This window comes from Schistocerca nitens, chromosome 3, assembly GCF_023898315.1.
Source record: "Schistocerca nitens isolate TAMUIC-IGC-003100 chromosome 3, iqSchNite1.1, whole genome shotgun sequence".
Classification (NCBI taxonomy): domain Eukaryota; kingdom Metazoa; phylum Arthropoda; class Insecta; order Orthoptera; family Acrididae; genus Schistocerca; species Schistocerca nitens.
The window spans coordinates 673,198,814-673,212,511 of NC_064616.1; positions in this window are offsets into that span (position 1 = coordinate 673,198,814).

Consider the following 13,698-nt stretch of genomic DNA (forward strand, 5'->3'; position numbering starts at 1 on the left):
GAAGGTGTAAGTCAACTACCCTGGCCAGCAAGATCTCCGGATCTTTCCCCCATTGAGCATGTTTGGGACTGGATGAAGCGTCGTCTCACGCGGTCTGCACGTCCAGCACGAATGCTGGTCCAACTGAGGCGCCAGGTGGAAATGGCATGGCAAGCCATTCCACAGGACTACATCCAGCATCTCTACGATCGTCTCCATGTCAGAATAGCAGCCTGCATTGCTGCGAAAAGTGGATATACACTGTACTAGTGCCGACTTTGTGCATGCTCTGTTGCCTGTGTCTATGTGCCTGTGGTTCTGTCAGTGTGATCATGTGATGTATCTGACCCCAGGAATGTGTCAATAAAGTTTCCCCTTCCTGGGACAATGAATTCTCGGTGTTCTTATTTCAATTTCCAGGAGTGTAGAATCAGCAGACGCAGGCCTTACTGGATGCCCTTGGAGAGCTCGTCCAGGGTCAACAGGCAATGCAAAACGATGCGGCAGCCGCAGCTCCACCGCTAACGCAGTCACAACACGCTGTTGCACCAAGTTTTCGACCTTTTGATGCTGCACTGGAAAGCTGGACGGAGTGGTCACGCCAATTTGGATTCATGTCGCCCCCTACAGAATTCAAGGTAACGAGCGGCGGCCTTTTTTGTTATCTTCGGTCGGTGTACAAACGTACCATGTGATAGTCAAATTATTTCCCCGACGTGACGTAGCAACTCTGTCCTACGACGAAATTTTGTATGCATTAGATGCATATTTCAAAGAATCAGTCAATGTAGTTGCAAAAAGGTATACCTTCTTTCGTACAAAACGTACGGCAGGTCAGACTAATCGGGAGTGGGTTGCAACCTTGCAAGGCCTTACTACGGATTGTGCTTTTGAGTGTCAATGTGGACTCCCTTATTCAGATACTACGGTATGTGATGCAATTGCACAGAACATTTCTGATGTTCGTGTAAGGGAACAGATTTTGAAACTAGTCAGTCCTTCCCTTCAACAAGTGATGGACATATTGGATCAGCAGGACATACTTGACTTTGCTCGGGAATCATTTGAAACTCCACCAGCCGCATGTCAGGTTAACCGGCCCGAGCTGCACGGAGCAGTAAACAGCCCTCGTGCCTGGCAGCGCTGCTGCCGCCAGGCTCTCAGCCACGTGTGCCACGCAGGCAAGCAAATGCAGTGCTAAAATCATGCCCGCGGTGTGCTACTACACATTCGCGTGAGAATTGCCCGTCACGCCAGGCTATTTGCTTTTTCTGTAATAAAAAAGGTCATGTTCAGAATGTTTGCCAGAAAAAGCTCAGATCGGACACTCACAACCATACCAGGCCATTTGCTTCGCGCCGAATTCGAACCAAGGATACTCAGGCTCGTGAAACTTCGCCCGTGGCAACTCATGTAGTTCATTCCACTCCGCCCAGTGCTACTCTCTCTAGCAGTGACTGTGTTCGTCCCACAAATAGTGTGCGTCGACATCGCCGGAAATCCCGTCAAGTCGCAAGTGATTACGTACCAGTGTCAGTTCTCGTTGCACGAGACAGTCGCTCTTGTCGTCAGCAGGACAATTAACTTATTGTGGACTTGGACATTAACGGCAAAGTGATACCATTCCAGCTCGATACCGGAGCTGCAGTTTCACTGCTGAATCAAGATGTAACGCCGGATATGCATATCCTCCTATTTCCATCTATTGCACCATAATTTTTTCCTTATTTTGTTACCTGAAGATATAACATTTCTGTGTCTTTATATATTGTAATTGTTTTAATATTTGTGTATATATATATATATATATATATATATATATATATATATATATATATATATATATATATATATATGCATTTCTGTCGATGTATAATTGGTTTGTTTTGTAAATATTATTTGTATTTTACGCTGGGTCTTGCCTAGGGAAAACTATGCTATCGAACGAATACATCGATAGGTCGTGTGAAGAACGAAAGTGTGTAGGATCTTTGGTATGTTAACTCTGCCGCGTGGAGCGCGGGCAGCGAGGAGGGTCTGGCTGGGGTGGTGCAGTGGAGCAGGTGTGTTGTGTGAAGCTCCCGCGAGTTGCCGCGCTTTCGGGGTTTGGCAGCATGTAATTGCGCTCGACTTGCGATGATACTTTTCTGACATGGTGTCGCGGGCGGGAAGCATTAGCTGGCGCACATCAAGAGCCCGTTTCGTCTGGTGACCGTGTCGAGAAGAAGGCGCGCCAACATCCAGCTTCTGCAACAGCGACGGCCGACAATGAGTGACTGTCGCCTCCTCCTCGATCGACGGCTTCAAACCTTCAATCACCCAACAAGGAAGACTGGAAGCACGTAAAGTTTTAGAACTGTATGGCCGACCTCAGCTTTTCAAACTTTTAAAATTGTTGCATCACAAAATTACAGCAACTTAGCATGAACCTTTGTTGCTCATTGTCCCAATTGCATTGCCAAGCAGGGTCCCTTCCTTTTCCGAAATGAGCCCGAGTGTCGTTGAAATTCAAACGCCAGCATCATTAGATTTCACTGCTTTAATTTCAAAGTTCAGTTAATCATTTAGATTACACAAGCACAAATTATGAGTGCGAGTTTTGTTACCATATTTTAGCTTACCTGTGACTGCAGCTCAGCTTGGTACGTACTAAATTTTACTATTGTTAATTGTTCATAATCATTTAATTCAAGTTCAAAGTTAAATCTCTTATTTCTAAATTGCGTAGATTCAAGTAGCTTTTGAAATGATTGTTGAGGTAGTCCAAGACTAACTGTATTTTACTGAATTTCTGTGTGCTTCAGAAACAAAGCTCACTATTAACTTCAGTCACTAAATTAACTTTCGATTTTCCGGTTTTATTAATTATTTTGCTAAATTAAGTCAGAGTGTAGCGAAATTTATTACTTCTGACAAACTTTCAGTTTTCACACTACACGTGTCAACCTTCAGTTGCCATGCTTCTAGTGCTAATTATATGTGTAATAACCTTTCTTTTTCAGTTACTATAGTAATTGTCCTTAGGACTGGCGACCGTAATTTCCCCCAAATCTCAAATATCTAATTACCGCTAGTTAATAGTTAACGTAACGGCCGCACATTTACTTTCTTTATTAACTTTACCCCTTTTCAAAATTAATTTCCACCAGTTTCATTTGCATTTTTCCTTTCATTTAGATGTAACCCTTTCCTCCCTCTTTCCATTAGGTACACACGGTTTAATTTTTCACTGACATTAAGGTCGATAAGTGAGGGGGAGGTTACAAAGACACGTACAAACAGCTGGGCACACCTCCGTTGCGTGCCGCAAATGTTAAGTTAACTAGCTATTCAGGTCAAAATATCCATGTGTTAGGACAGTGCAGCGTTCTTGCAACATACAAAGGACAAACAAAACTTGTGTCATGTTACGTCCTTCATTCTTCTTTTGCAGTGAACTTGTTTGGTTTCGATTTATTTCAGTTGTTTAACTTGTCTATAGTAAATCAGGTCCTATCAGTGAACCAGACTGTGCCTTTAGACAGTGTTTCTCGTCTATGTGAAGAATTTGCAGACATTTTTGCACCGGGCCTTGGTTGCGCTAAGATCTATAAAGCACATTTGGAAATGAAAGTAAACGTGCAACCGAAATTTTTCAGAGCGCGCAATGTTCCCCACGCATTGCGTGATGAGGTCGCAGAAACATTACACTATTTGGAATCACAAGGTGTAATTGAACGTGTGCAGGCTTCTCTCTGGGCATCACCCTTAGTAATTTTTCCAAAACCTTCTGGAAAATTGAGACTTTGTGTGGACTTCAAGGCAATAGTGATTCCACAACTAGTGATTGCAACTTTTCCTTTACGCCGCCCGGAAGATCTTTTTGACAAACTGTGCCCGGATAAATATTTTTCGAAGTTGGACCTAGCAGATGCGTACTTGCAAATACCGGTGGACGAAGAATCCCAGCGCGTTTTGGTGGTTAACACGCATCTTGGTTTGTATCGATTCAAACGACTGCCATTTGGGTGTGCATCCGCCCCTGAATTGTTTCAGGAATATCTACAAACTGTTTGTGCGTCGGTCATTACTGCAGCAACCTATCTGGACGATATTGTGATCACCGGAAAGACGGAAGAAGAACATTTAGCCAATCTCAGAACATTATTTCAGGTCTTGCGACAAAATGGTCTTCACTTGCGGAAGGAGAAATGTGTGTTTTTTGCTCGTGACTTGCCCTACCTGGGACATGTACTCAATGCCCAAGGCATACATCCCAGTCCCGAGCACCTCCGTGCCATACAAGACTTGCCTTCGCCGCAGAATTTGAAGCAGCTACAGAGTGTGCTGGGAAAAATCAATTACTATAACAAATATGTGCGCCACGCCTCTTCCATTTCAGCTCCGCTTCATCGCTTACGCCGTAAAGGTGTTCCGTTCGTCTGGACGACGGAATGCGAACGCGCCTTTCGCCAGTTGAAATCGGCGTTGCTTTCCAATACTTGCCTTACGCCATTCGATCCCCAGAAGCCCCTTTTATTGATGGTGGATGCATCGGATTTCGGGATCGGTGCTGTGCTTGCGCACAAAGATGGATCGCACGATCGCCCTAATGCATTTGCGACCAAATTGCTCTCGTCTGCACAAAGAAATTATTCACAGATCGAGAAAGAAGCATTGGCTCCCGTATTTGGTGTTACAAAGTTTCATGATTTCGTGTATGGTCGCCACTTTACCATCATCACAGACCACAAACCTTTGACATCGCTTTTTCATCCGAACAAGCCTGTACCCCCACGTACAGCACAGAAATTAATTCGCTGGTCTATTTTCCTCTCGCAGTACCGCTACGATATCTTGTATCGGTCCACTGCTAAGCACGAAATCTCCGATGCGTTGTTCCGTTTGCCTGTTGCTGTGGATAGAGCTTCGATTCCTCCGAACTTGCTTGCATGTTCACTGATTCGTAAACCGATGACGTGGTCGAATCGTTTCCGATTGATTTTCATCGTGAAGCTACTGCCACAGCTGCCGACCCTGTCCTTGCTACCGTTCTGCGTTTAGTTGCTACGCAATGCCCCTTGTCAAAGTCACGGATCGGGGATCCGTTGGTTCGCCGATTTTTTGCCCACAAGGAGAGACGTTTTGTTCGACGTGGTGTTTTGCTGTTGCGTTCTGGTAATGATCAGTCCAGGGTCGTGGTCCCACGTTCTTTACAGTCCTCTGTCTTACAGCTTCTCCACCAAAGACATTGGGGTATAGTGAGAACGAAACCAATTGCTCGTCAGCACTGTACTTGGTTCGGAATCGATGCCGCGATTACGAATATGTGCTCTTCTTGCATGGTGTGTGCCGAACAACAATCAGCCCCACCGCGGAAATTCTTTGCATGGCCAAAAGCCACTCTCCCTTGGCAACGCTTACACATCGATTTTGCTGGTCCATTCTGGAATGCTCGATGATTGGTTGTGGTAGATTCATTCAGTAATTTTCCTTTTGTTGTCCGGATGTCTTCCACGACGTCATCTGCCACCATCCAAGCGTTATCTGCTATCTTTTGCATTGAAGGTCTTCCACAGACAATTGTTTCCGACAATGGCCCACAATTCATGTCTGCAGAATTTCAGTCATTGTGCAGGGCCACTGGTATTCAACGTCCGCGCCGTTTTCGCCACAGTCAAACGGTGCCGCTGAACGATTGGTCCGGACTTTCAAGTCACAGATGTTGAAGTTGAAAGAGTCGCATTGTCGGGAGGACGCGTTGTTGCTCTTTTTGTCCTCGAATCGCTCTCAGCCCCGAGATGGTCGCTCGCCGGCTGAGTTGCTCCACGGTCATCATCATCGAACCTTCATGTCTTTGCTACATCCGCCGCATCAGGTTCCTGTGCAGCGGCAACATCTGCTTTTGCTCCAGGCGACGTTGTCTACTATCGTCACTACCGAGGTTCACGGCGTTGGCTCGAAGGGCGCATTCTTCGCTGCCTCGGACGCGCTATGTATCTGGTTTTGGGGGCCTCTGGTGAGGTGCGCCAGCATCTCAACCAGCTGCGCCTCTGTCGTCGCATGGGATCTGCCGCTCGCCGTCTGCTTTCAGCGACGGTGCCGTCCGGTCGGCGCCCTCGGGACCCATCTACTGGCTCACCTCAGCCCCAGGTGTTACCGACGCTGCCTTCCATTTTGCCCCATGGCGACGCGCCGCCGCCACCGCCGCCGCCGCCTGTTCTCCCGCCGGCGACGCCCGCAGTGGACGTGTCGCTGCAACCGCCGGGCGCCTCCCTGGGCGCTGGCGATCGCTTCCCGTCACCGGATGTCCTCCGACATGGAACTCTTGCCAGCTCCAGTCCATATGTCGTCTTCGCCCATCGGGTGCCCCGGCCCGATGGAGGTCGACCCTTCGGCCCCTTCTGTCTCTCTGCGGGCGCATACACCGCATGTTGGCGTGCACCCTGGAGCAGGTTTTCAGGCATTTCCTAGCTCCCCGCGGTCCGAATGCCAGGGTGCGGGTGGCACAGCCTCGCCTGTTGTTCGGCTCCCCACCTCGTCGCATACGTCAACATGGGGTCCTCCCACAGCAAGCGGAAGCCTTATGCCACAACCGTACGCCGATTTGCGGGGGAGGAATGTGGTGTCACCGCCAGACACCACACTTGATAGGTGGTAGCCGTTAAATCGGCCGCGGTCTGTTAGTATACGTCGGCCCCGCGTGTGACCACTATCAGTTATTGCAGACCGAGCGCCGCAACACGGCAGGTCTAGAGAGACTTCCTAACACTCGCCCCAGTTGTACAACCAACTTTGCTAGCGATGGTTCACTGACAAAATACGCTCTCATTTGCCGAGACGATAGTTTAGCATAGCCTTCAGCTACGTCATTTGCTACGACCTAGCAAGGCGCCATTATCAGTTACTATTGATATTGAATCATGTACCGTCAAGACCAACGTTCACCATTAATGGATTAAAGTTAAGTATTCCACCAGTTACGTCCGTTTTTCTAAATTCTAATATCCTTGTCCTGTTCCAGACCTCACGCCAATCAGCGTGAGATAAAACGCGTGCCTTTCCGCCTCCTCTAGTAACACAGTGTTGGCTCTCCAGCCAACCAAAACAAAATCAAAGAGGATTAAAACAGGAGTAGGCCTACTTGTGAATAAGGAAGCTACTACAAACAGTATAGTGAACGTAGCCAAGATACACACTGCGCCAGCGCGGTTTCGTTCGTCCAGTACCTGCACCTACCAGTGAACTCGTTGCAGCAGATCGCCGGTAGGAAAGCCTAGCAGAAACCTACTGTATTGCAACTCGCACCAGGCTGCATGCAACGTAACTATTCTAAGAATTGGGAAAAAGCTCCTCATTTTGAATGAAAGGTGTAAATACTGGCAAAACTTTGGTATATTCTGAACCGTGAGATGTACATGTCACTGCCAAGCCCGTGCTAATCTTAACACAGTCATCCACATACCCTTTTATTCACGTCAGCAAGTTTATGGTAACGTATTTCCCGAAATCTGAACAGCTACTAAGCACGGATTGTTCTTAAATGAAAATGTTAGCCATATTATTAAATTTATCGGTGTCTAATGCACTCAAGTTTTTAGTCAGCGATCTGCTCAATATGCTACGCGGAATTCCTGTCTTTTCTCATACACAAAATTACTTAAAAAATTCGTACTTTCTAAGAAAACGCAACGGAATAAATATGCCTAAACTTTAAAACACTTTTCAAACATGTAGCACAACTAAAAGTGGCAAATTATACCTTCCTTCGGAGCTCATACGACACAAGACCGTACTATTAAAGGTCTGGGCTTCGACTCCTTAGACAGCTGGAGGCATTCTATATCTCCAAGAGAAAAGACGCGAGAAGAATACTCTGTTCTGATTGCTCAGTTTTCTTTAACGCCAATAGAAAAACATTATTCTCCCGCTTTAGTCGGCGCTTTTAAAGACTAACCAATCCACAAATAACACACTTTCGAACTGTTGTTCTTCCCGAAATAAATATTTAACATTCTGATATTTTGTTTATAATTTACGTTATTCACTATTTTCATTTGCACTCGAATTAGCTTTCCTTTTACCATAAACTTACTTAACATATTGCAATACAAAATACCCCTTTGTCTGCATTCACACTGTCTTAAAATTTTCTCACACTAGTTCGCACAGTGTTCATAAGTCGAACAATGATCTACATATTTACTTTAGAAAACATTCATGGATAATGCAGACTATTAAAAGTATATACAAAACAATACAAACATAAATTAGCAAAACAGCCATCAAGAAATAAACAGGACAATTCAAAAAAGCATTCTCTTGACCTGTTTCTTGAACATCTCTTTGCACTACTGGGCCCTGAAGGTCAAAATTCTTAACTACATTATAGGTCTTTCTGTTTAGTCCTGTCCGCTACTGTCCTATAGCAGATGAAAAATAGAACTCTACTGAACCCGCTTCAGACTATTTTTCACTGTGCACGCATGAGCCATTGTCCCGATACACAGCCTCTAGACAGGAGCGATATAAGGCGCCACGCCTCAAGACGAAATCAATACGCACCACTGTAGTACAAGTTTATATGACAACTAGATCCACAGTTGATGAACAGATTGAAAAAAGGGTATGCTGAGATACGAGAAATTATTCAGATAGGAGACGACAATGTAATTGTGGTGGGGGGGACTGAATTTCGATACCAGGAAAAAGAAGAGAAGGAAAAATATCATGTGAATACGGAATGCGGAAACGAATCGAAGAGGAAGCCTCCTGGTAGAATTTTTCACAGAGCATAATATAGTCGTCACTAATACTTGGCTTAAGAAATTTTAAAGAAGGTTATATACCTGGAAGTTACCTGGAGTCTCCGGAAGGTTTCAGATTGATCATATAATAGTAAGACACAGATTTCGGAAACATGTTTTAAATTGTAAGACATTTCCAGGGGATCTGGATAAGTTGAAAGAACCAGAAGTCTTTGGGAGTTTCAGAGGGGCAATTACGCGTAGATTGACAGAAAAAGGGGAAAGGAATACAGCAGAAAACGAAGAGGTGTATTTGAGAGATGATATGGTGAAGGTAGGAGGGGATCTAATAGGTAGAAAGAGAAGTCCTAACAGAAGTCCTTGGATACCACAGGATATATTGGATTTAACTAATGAAGAGAGAAAATAGAAAAATACTGCAGATGGAGTAGGCGAAAGACGTTAGAAACGACTAAAAATTAGAGTGACATGAAATGCAAAATGGCTTAAGAGGAATTTCTAGAGCACAAAGATATGGGTATAAAAGCATAAACGGGGTGTCTGTCCTAGGAGTCGGCACTCTCATTTTCTCTGTTATTTCGGTCGATATTTGCAAATTTGTGTCTGCAACGTGTAGCTGGAGTCAGCTGAGACAAATACTGCTTCACATGTCTTTCACGCTACGCCCAACGTCGATGAAAAGCGTCGGTTGATTTTCCATCACAAACAAAATGATTTTTAAAGTGGAATTTTACGTACCCATTCTACTGAGTGGTTCCATATTAGTGTAGTGTGATATTCGTTTCACCGATATGTATTAACACAGACAGTAAAACAAGAGTAATAACGCGTATTCCAGCAGCGACAACACTGTTCGGACCTGTTCTGACGGGTACCGCCATGCAGAAGCGCGCCGCTCATTCGGTACAGGAGAGCTGATTATTCTTCCTGTTTTACTATTCCTATTCGTATATGTCGGTAAAACGAATATCGCAACAGACTAATCTGGCAGCGCTCGATCGAATGACTATCCAAAATTCCGATTTAAAAGTCGTTTTGTTTCAAACGAGAAACAAAGCTACGCATGCCGTCGAGTCTGGGCGTCGTATTAGAGACTTGATGACCAGTATTTGTTAGAGTTGACACCAGATACACGTTGCAGAAACGAAATTGTAAATATATGTCTAAACACCAGAGAAACTGCGCCTGACGAGCCAGAGGTGAGATAACTAGGGGAGAGACAGATACTGCCTGTAGGAAAATTAAAGAGATCAGTAATATCTGGAGGCAAGTGAATGTGCTCAAGAGCTGTGTTGAAGGCATTCCTAAGTCTTTGCAGCAGTGTTCAGACTTTTCTTACCGATTTTGGAGATGTCGGACATTTAAAGGGCAAAGATGAAGCAAATTGGTTTATCTACCGGTGACAAGCTTCTTTACATAATCCCTTCACCGAGGAGAAACAAGAGAAGAATTTTCATACAGTAAAACATCAGTTTGCATTCAGGGTAATAATTTATGAGAAATCCACTGTGAGATAGGTGGCAGTTGACGGGGATGGGGGGGGGGAGAAAGGGAGGGGAGTATTTCGGATACATACTAACGTAATACCCTGTTACTCTTGTTATCGCCGCCAAAATGAGTTGACAGTCTTATACGCACTACGGTAATCACGTGGCATATTATTGTGATTAACAAACATAAGCATAAGTTGCGATATAACGTCACACATGAGTCCTGTGACCATTATGTGTATACTATTCATAACGTTTCTTCCTGCATCATTGAGTCCATGACAACAACAGTCCGCTTGTTGGCAAAAATCTATTCGTTACCTCGTTTTGGAGGTAGCACATTACTAGAAAATCGTAAAAAAGACTTAATACGAGTCATGTCACATGATTCCAATCTTATTACTGCCGTTCAATTAAGATTGAGATCACGTGACATGACAGTATCTATTGTGAATAAAACTTCCAAGATTCACTGATATATTTTTTATTTATTAATTTTTTTCTGTTACTTCCAGCATTAGATACAAACTATGAATGAAGTCTTTTTATATGATGATGTGATGAAGGATATTTCTCGAATGCATAAACATGAGAAATTTTAAACAATACATAGACCTTTATCGATTAAAGCGATGAAAACAGATGTGTTCAGTTTTAACTAATATAAGATGCTCCCACCTCATACTGAATTTTATGGTATACAAACTTGTTGATGCCGTTCACACAGTGTTGAGCAAGTCTGAGTAACAATGTGGTTAAGAACGTACACTTTTTTATGAATCGTGGTAGTTTAACATAAGTCTACAGCAACTGGAAAGCGCCCGTACGTTCCAGCACCGTCCCTGTCTGTGCATCTACACCACCACAGTCGTATTCACAAATGTTGCAACGACTTGCGCGTGCAAATGCCACTCCAGACACCTTTTTCTAAATATCTTTCTATTTAAGGACTTTCTGTCATTGAACCCTTCGCTAGAATGAGCGCTACGTTATTTTCTTATTTACATTTGACGTAGCCGTCTACTGTAACTGTTACTTCTCGATAATTCTCACACGAATTTTTTGGTAACACAGACGCTTCAAGAGAAAGTAAAAAATGACGTATATGATGAGGATCACAGTCCAATTAATTGCTAGTTATCCGTCTTAGCGGTCACTAGGGCAATGAGGTAGCCCTGAAAGCCACAGTTGTTCGCTAAGTTTGTGGAAATGCCGTCATGTTGAAAACCCAAGGCTGTGTTGGTTCTAGGTTCCACCCTAACTCGAGATCAGCACTATACCTCTTCCCTGACAGAGGTGCAGCCGTTGGACTTTGTTAATGTGGCAATAATTCATGTAAAAACTATCCTACCCGAAACGAAAAAACTTATTTCTTACATGATATCTTCGATAGCTCTCATACCATACAGAGCACAAACATTCGAGCGTTCTTAACTTCCTTCAGACCTCTGTTAAATACAAAGAGACTAGTTTTTGTCACAAACGTTAAACGTTTTACGGTTTACACTCCTTTTTCTACCCCATCAACAACATTAGTCGTCACCACCAACGAAATCATCGCAAGAAAATGCATACCAACAAATTAAGCAAAGTCGCCACGAATCTATTCACCAATCTCTTTTTACGTGATAAACTTTGCCCGCAGTGGTAGATTACATACTTACAATGTATGGGTCGCATTTGGGTGAAATACACGTACTGGGCTTGTTGTGGGTCGCTGATTGCATCGGTGGTAGTCCCTTGTTGAGGAAATTCCCAGATTTCGAATTATAAAGATATATGGTTTGTGAACTATACAGTGAAGAGGCAAAAGACATGGGATACCTCCTAATATTATGTCGGACCTCCTTTTGCCCGGCGTACGGTAGCAACGCGACGTGGCATGGACTCAACAAGTTGATGAAATCACCTGTAAAATACTAAGCTATGCTGCATGTATAGCTGTCCATAAATGCGAAAGTGTTGCCGGTGTTGGATTTTGTGCACGAACTGATGCCTCTATTATGCCTCATAAATTTTGGATGAGACTCATGTCGGGCGATCTGTGTGTCCAAATCATTTGCTAAAATTTTCCAGAATGTTCTTCAAACCAATCGCAAAAATCTGCTGCCCGCTGGCATGGCGAATTCACATCCACAACAATCTCATCGTTATTTGGGTACATGAAATCCATGAATGGGTGAAAATGGTCTCCATATAGCCGAACATAGCCATTCCCAATCAATGATAGGTTCAGTTGGCCTAAGGACCCACTTCATTCCACGTAAACACAGCTCACACCATTATGGGGCCACTACTAGCTCCCGCAGTGCCTTGTTGACATCTGGCTCCACGGCTTTGATGGATCCGCATCACACTCGAACCCTACCATCAGCTCTTGCCAAATGAAATCGGTAGTCATTCGCTCAGGCTACGGTTTTGTAATCATCTGGGTTCCAACCGATATGGCGACTATCACAGGAGAGGTGCTGCAGGCGATGTCATCCTGTTAGCAAAGGCTCTCGCGTCGTTCGTCCTCTGCTAAAGAGCATTAACGCCATATTTCGCCTCACTGTCCCAACGGATACGTTCGTCTTACGTCCCACGTTTATGTCTGCGGTTATTTCACGCAGTGTTGCTTGTCCATTAGCACTGACGACTCTACGCAAGCTCAGGTGCTCTCGGTCGTTTCGTGAAGGCCGTCGGCCACTGCGTTGTCGATGGGGAGAGGAAATACCTGATATTTGGTATTCTCGGCACTCTCTTGACAAAGTGGATCTCAGAATACGGAAATACCTAGCAATTTTCGAAATGGAATGATCCATGCGACCTGCTCCTGCTTCCGCGCTCAGAGTCTGTTAATTTCCCTCGTGCTTTTATAATCACGTCGGAAACCTTTTCACATGAATCACCTGAGCACAAACGACAGCTCCGCTAATGCGCTGCCCTTTTATACCCTGCGTACGTGATACTTCCGCCATCTTTATATGCGTATTTCGTTATCCGAAGACTTTTGTCAGCTCAGTGTATGTCCCGGTTGCACACAACTACGCCACTGCACTGGGTGTCATATGGTATTATGGGATGGGTCCTTTACGGTATGTTCGGTAAAGCAGTTTCCACTGTAGTTGTCGTGCAGAAGGAACTAACCGTAGTGCACTAGTGTGAATTTTCACATCCTAGATCAATCTGGCATTGTGCTCTTAAATATTCAGCTACGTTTAAAGTAAATGGGGATGCATTCACTATCGTACTGTAAGTGCATTTATTCTTCTACTTAAATATTTTTACATTAATGTTATAAACTTTTGATTTTCAACCAGCATGTATCACATCAATCCAATTCATGTTGTAGACACTTACGTAGCTATATGGCACAGTCACCAGTGTATCGAAAATGCGATAGATGATGGAACTGAAGACCTTTCATTTGCGAATACGCTCTTCGGACTCATTAACGATAAGTTCTTTGGAGACATATTTCTGACTATAAATTATATATT